This window comes from Schistocerca gregaria, unplaced genomic scaffold (assembly GCF_023897955.1).
Source record: "Schistocerca gregaria isolate iqSchGreg1 unplaced genomic scaffold, iqSchGreg1.2 ptg000178l, whole genome shotgun sequence".
NCBI classification, from domain to species: Eukaryota; Metazoa; Arthropoda; class Insecta; order Orthoptera; family Acrididae; genus Schistocerca; species Schistocerca gregaria.
The window spans coordinates 15198103-15205160 of record NW_026061728.1 but is presented as its reverse complement, the minus strand read 5'-3'; positions in this window follow the sequence as shown (position 1 = coordinate 15205160).

Below are 7058 nucleotides of genomic sequence, written 5' to 3'. Positions count from 1 at the left end.
AAGCTACAGAAAGCTCGTCCCTCATTTCTGTTTCTTTGTTGGTATGGTTACTACAAAGCCAGAATCATCACATTTCATCCCTTACCCTATGTGAACTATTTCTGAGAGGAGCTGCAGAAAGCTCCTCCCTCAAAGACGTGTCGTTGTTGGTAAGGTTATTACAAAGTCAGAATCATCGCATTTTATCCATTACACTTCGTGAAGTATTTCTGAGAGGAGCTGCAGAATGCGCTTGCCTCATAGGTGTCTCTTTATTGGAGAAGTGACTACAAAGCCAGAATCATCACATTTGGTCTTTTACCCTATGTGAAATTTTTTAAGGGAAGCTACAGAAAGCTCCTCCCTCATTTGCCTCTCTCTGTTCTTCCAGTTACTACAAAGCCAGAATCAATGCATTCCATGCATTACCCTTTGTGAAGCATTTCTGTGAGAAACTGCAGAAGGCTCATCCCCCATTGGCGTCTGTTTGTTGGTATGGTTACTACAAAGCCAGATTCATCGCATTTCATCCATTACACTATGTGAAGTATTTCTGAGAAGAGCTACAGAATGCTAATCTCTCATTTGCTTCTCTTTGTTAGTAAGGTTACTACAAAGCCAGAATCATTGCATTTTATCCATTACTTTATGTGAAGTATTTCTGAAAGAAGCTACATGGCATCTAAGTGTGAACCCATGTCTATGGTCCTCTGAGTCTTGTGGATGATTAGCAAGAGCTGGGTTTCACATGGCCGTCTTTTTCAAAACAAATGCTGATTCCTACAGAGTAGGTTTGTAGTCTCCAGAAAACTCATTATACTCTAACATAATTTGTGTTCCACAGTTCTACAACTAATCAACATTAGAGATATAGGTCTATAGTTCTGCACATCTGTTCGAGGTCCCTTCTTGAAAATGGGGAAGACCATGCCGTTTTCCAATCCTTTGGAATGCTATGCTCTTCTAGAGACCTACGGTACACTGCTACAAGAAGGAGGCTAAGTTCCATCGCGTGCTCTGTGTAAAATCTAACTGGTATCCCTTCAGGTCCAGTGGGCTTTCCTCTTTTGTGTGATTTTAATTTTTTCTCTGTCACTCTGTCGTCTATTTTGGTATCTACCCTTTTGTCATCTGTGGTGTCAGGACATTTTGTTTTGATCCACCTATGGCTTTGACATAAGACCAAAATTTCTTAAATTTTCTGCCAAGTCAGTACATAGAACATTACTTTTGAATTCATTAAGTGCCTCTCACATAGCCCTCCTCACACTACATTTCACTTCTCATAATTTTTGTTTGTCTGCAAGGCTTTGGATATGTTTATGTTTGTTGTGAAGTTCCCTTTGCTTCCGCAGCAGTTTTCTAACTCGGTTGATGTACCATGGTGGCTCTTTTCCATCTCTTACGATCTTGCTTGGCACATACTCATCTAACGCATATTGTACGATGGTTTTGACCTTGTCCACTGATCCTCAACACTATCTGTACTTGAGACAAAACTTTTGTGTTGAGCTGTCAGGTACTCTGTAATCTGCTTTTTGTCAGTTTTGCTAAACAGAAAAATCTTCCTCCCTTTTTTAATTTTTCAATTTATGGCTGAAATCATCGATGCAGTAACTGCTTTATGATTGCTGATTCCCTGTTCTGCATTCACTGTTTCAAATAGTTCAGGTCTTTTTGTCACCAGAAGGTCTAATATGTTATCGCCACGAGTTGGTTCTCTGTTTAACTGCTCAAGGTATTTTTCAGATAAAGCACATAAAAAAAAAATCACTGGATTCTTTGTCCTTGCCATCCGTTATGAACGTTTGAGTCTCCCAGTCTATATCTGGCAAATTAAAATCTCCACCATGAACTATAACATGGTGGAGAAATCTGCTCAAAATATTTTCCAAATTACCCTTCAGGTGCTCAGCGACAACAGCTGCTGAGCCAGGAGGCCTATAGAGACATCCATAGGACTGTTGCTATTCACAATATACATAAATGACCTTGTGGATGACATCGGAAGTTAACTGAGGCTTTTTGCAGATGATGCTGTGGTGTATTGAGAGGTTGCAACAACGGAAAATTGTACTGAAATGCAGGAGGATCTCCAGCGAATTGACGCATGGTGCAGGAAATGGCAATTCAGTCTCAATGTAGACAAGTGTAATGTGCTGTGAATTCACTGAAAGATAGATCCCTTATCATTTATCTACAAAATAGCAGGTCAGCAACTGGAAACAGTTAATTCCATAAATTATCTGGGAGTACGCAGTAGGAGTGATTTAAAAAGGAATGATCATATAAAGTTGATCGTCAGTAAAGCATATGCCAGACTGAGATACGTTGGAAGAATCCTAAATAAATGCAATCCGAAAACAAAGGAAGTAGGTTACAGTACGCTTGTTCGCCCACTGCTTGAATACTGCTCAGCAGTGTGGGATCCATACCAGATAGGGTTGATAGAAGAGATAGGGAAGATCCAATGGAGAGCAGCGCACTTCGTTACAGGATGATTTAGTAATCTCGAAAGGGTTACGGAGATGATAGACAATCTCCAGTGGAAGACTCTGCAGGAGAGACGCTCAGTACTCGGTATGGGCTTTTGTTAAAGTTTCGGGAACATACCTTTACCGAAGAGTCAAGCATTATATTGCTACTTCCTACATATACCTCGCAGAGAGACCATGAGTACAAAATTAGGGATTAGAGCAAAAACAGAAGCATACCGACAATACATCTTTCAATGAACAATACGAGACTGGAATAGAAGGGAGAACGGATAGAGGTACTCAGGGTACCCTCCAAAAACACACAGTCAGGTGTCTTGTGGAGTATGGATGTAGATGTAGATGTAGATGTAGATATAGATGTAGAAGCTGCAGAAAGGTCCTCCATCATTTGTGTCTCTTTGTTGGTATGATTACTACAAAGCCAGAATCATTGCATTTGATCCATTACCATATGTGAATTATTTCTGAAAGAAGCTGCAGAAAGCCCCTCCTGCAGCAGCATATCTATATTGATATGATTACTACAAAGCAAGAATTATTGCATTTCATCCATTACCCTATGCGAATTATTTCTGAAAGAAGTTGCAGAAAGCTCCTCCCACAGCAGCGTCTCTCTGTTGGTATGATTACCACAAAGCCAGAATCAACATATTTCATACATTATCCTATGTGAATTATTGCTGAAAGAAGATGCAGAAGGCTTCACTCACAGCACCACCTGTTTCTTGTTATGGTTACTACAAAGCTAGGAACATCGCATATCATCCATTACACTATGTGAATAATTTCTGAATGAAGCAGCAGAAAGTTCCTTCTGCAGTAGTGTCTCCTTGCTTGTATGATTCCTACAAAGCCAGAATCAATGCATTTAATCCATTAGCATATGTGATTTATTTTTGAAAGGACCTGCAAAAAGCTCCTCACATAGCAGCGTCTTTTTGTTCATATGATTACTACAAAGCCAGAATCATTCCATTTCATTCATTACCATATGTGTATTATTTCCAAAAAGAGGTGCAGAAATCTCCTTCCACAGTAGTTCCTCTTTTTTCATCAGATTACTATAAAAACCAGAATCATCGAATTTCATCCATTACACTATGTGAATTATTTCTGAAAGGAGCTGCAGAAGAGCTCCTAGCACAGCAGCATCTTTTTGTTGATATGATTACTACAAAGCCACAATCACGCATTTCATCCATTACCCTATGCAAATTATTTCTGAAAGAAGTTGCAGTCCCTCCTCCAGCAGCAGTGTCTATTTGTTGGTATGATTACCACAAAGCCAGAATCATCGCATTTCATCCATTATCCTATGTGAATTATTTCTGAAAGAAGCTGCAGAAGGCTTCTCCCACCTCACCACCTCTCTGTTGTTATGATTACTACAAAGCTAGAATCATCCTATTTCATCTATTACCCTAAGTGAATTATTTCTGAACAATGCTGCTGAAATCTCCTCCTGCAGCAGCATCTCTTTGTTGCTATGATTACTACAATGCCAGCATCATCGCATTTCATCCATTACCCTATGTGAATTATTTCTCAAAGAAGTTACAGAAAGCGTCTCCCACAGCTGCATCTTTTTCTCCGTATGATTATTACAAAGCCAGAATCATCCAATTTCATCCATTACTGTATGTGGTTATTTTCTAAAAGAAGCTGCAGAAAGCTCCTCCCGCAGCAGCATCTCTTTTTTGGTATCATTACAACAAAGCCATAACCGTCACACTACATCCATAACCGTATCTGATCTATTTCTAAAAGAAGTTGCAGAAAGCTCCTCAGGCAGCAGTGTCACATTGTTCATATGATTACTGCAAAGTGAGAATCATCCCATTTCATCCATCATGCTATGTGAATTATTTCTGAAAGAAGTTGCAGAAATCTCCTCCCACAGCACCGTGTCTTTGTTGGTATGATTACTACGAAGCCAGAGTCATCTCATTTCATCCTTAAGACTATATGAATTATTTCTCACAGGCAGTGTCAAAAGAACCTCCCACTGCAGCGTCACATTGTTGGTATGATTACTCCAAAACCAGAATCAAAACATTTCATCCATTACACTACGTGCATTTTCTCTGAAAGAAGCTACAGAAAGCTCCACCCATATTTGCGTTACTTTGTTGGTGTCATTACTACAAGACCAGAATCATCAATTTTCATCCATTACCCTATGTGAATTACTTTTGAAAAAAGCTGCAAAATGTTCCACCCACAATGGCGTCACTCTGTTGGTATGATTAATACAAATCCTCAATTATCACATTTCATCTGTTACCCTATTTGAATTTTTTTCCGGAAAAAGCTGCAGAAAACGCCTCTCACATTTGCATTGTTTTCTTGGTATGATTACTACAAAGTGAGAATCATTGCATTTCTTTGATTACCCTATGTGAATTATTTCTGAAAGGAGCTGCAGAAAGGGCCTGCCGCAGTTGTGTCACTTTGTTGCTATGATTACAACAATGCCAGAATCATTTCATTTCATCCATTACCCTATGAGAATTATTTCTATATGATGCTACAAAGAGCTCCTCCCACACTTGCGTCACACTACAAAGCCAGAATCATTACATTTCATCAATTACACCATGCGAATTATTTCTGAAAGAAGCTGCAAAAAGCTCCTCCTACATTCGCATCACTTTGTTGGTATGATTACTACAAAACCAGAGTCATTGAATTTCATGAATAACCCTATGCGAATTATTTCTGAATGAAGCTGCAGAAAGCTCCTCCCACATTTGCATCACTTTGTTGGTATGATTACTACAAAGCCAGAATCATCGCATTTCATGCATTTCCATATGTGAATTTTTTTTTTTCAAGAGAATCAGCAGAACGCTCATACCACAGCAGCTTCACATTGTTGGTATGATTACATAAAAGCCAGAATCATTGCATATTATCCATTACACTACCTGAAATATTTCTGAGAGGAGCTGCAGAAAGCTCCACTCAGACTACTACACTTTGATCCTACAGTTACTACAAAGACAGAATCATCACATTTCATCCATTGCCCTATGAGTATTATTTCTGAAAGGAACTGCAGGGAGCTCCTACCACACTGCTATCACTTTCATGGTATAGTTACAACAAGGCCAGAATCTTCTGATTTCATCCACTACCATACGTTAATTATTGCTGAAATGAATTGCTTGTAGCTCTGCTCACAGTACTGTAACTTTGTTAGTACAGTTTCTACAAGGCCACATTCATCGCATTTCATCCACAACCCTGTGGAAATTATTTCTGAAAGAAGCTGCAGAAAGATTCTCTCACATTACTATCACATTGTTGGTTCAGTTGTGATCTATTTCTGAAGGAAGCTGCAAAAGCACCTCTCTCAGTACTGTCACATTGTTTGAAATTTTACACAAAGCAATACTACTACTACTACTACTATGTGATCAGGCCCAGTAGACCACACACATCTACAAGTTACCTCCTCCACTGTATTCTGTCCAATGCTGCTATCTGCCATTCGTCCACATCTATTGACACTTGGATTAAATCTTCATGGGATCCACCACTCCAATGGTTCTTGGGTCTCCCAGGAAGTCTCTTTCCTGTAGGTGTGAAATCCAGGAGCTTCCGAGGCCATCTGTGATCCTCCATCCAAGCTATAATGTCGGCCCACTGCATTTGTTTGGCTTTGAGGGTACCTGCTATGTTGGGCCACTGGTATAGTTCCTCAAGCGCTTCATTGTATCTGATCCTCCATTCCCCAGTATCTGCATCCAGAACTGTACCAAAAATCTTCCGAAGCACTTTTCTCTCAAAAACAAGGAGCTTATGGAAGCCCTGTTTCCGGATACTCCATATCTCACAGCCATATAGAACAAGAGGCTGGATAAAGGTTTTGTACGGTTGAATCTTGAACTGTCTGGAGAGATATTTCTACCAAAGCAGTTGTGCTAGGCTGTGGAAAGATCGGTTTCCTGCTTGTATTCTGGCATTGATCTCTGCATCACATGACGAGTTCACAGTGGAAAGTGCCCCTAGGTATTTGAATTCTTGCACTCTCTTGTAGGAAAGGTCCACAACAAGCAACAAGCATTGCATTTTATCGATAACCCTATGAAGATTATATCTGAAAGAAGCTGACAAAAGCTCCTCTCAAATTACTATCCCTTTGTTGGTATAGTTACAAAAAAGCCACAATCATGGCATTTCATCTTTAACACTATGATAATTATTTCTGGAAGAAGCTCCAGAAAGCTCCTCTCACACTACAATCACTTTCACAGTTAGTTACTACAAAGCCACAGTCGTCTCATTTCAGCCATAACACTATGTGAATTATTTCTGGATGAAGCTGCAGAAAGCTCCTCTCACACTACAATCACTTTCTTGGTGTAGTTACCATAAAGCCAGAATCATCACATTTCATTCATAACACTATGTGAATTATTTCTGAAAGAATCTGCAGTAAGATGCTCTTCCTTAACAATCAATCTGTTCATATAGCTACTACAAAGCAACAATCGTTGCATTTAATTTGTAACATCATGTGAATTATTTCTGAAAGAAGCCACAGAACGCTCCCCTCAAAATACTGTAAACCTTGAT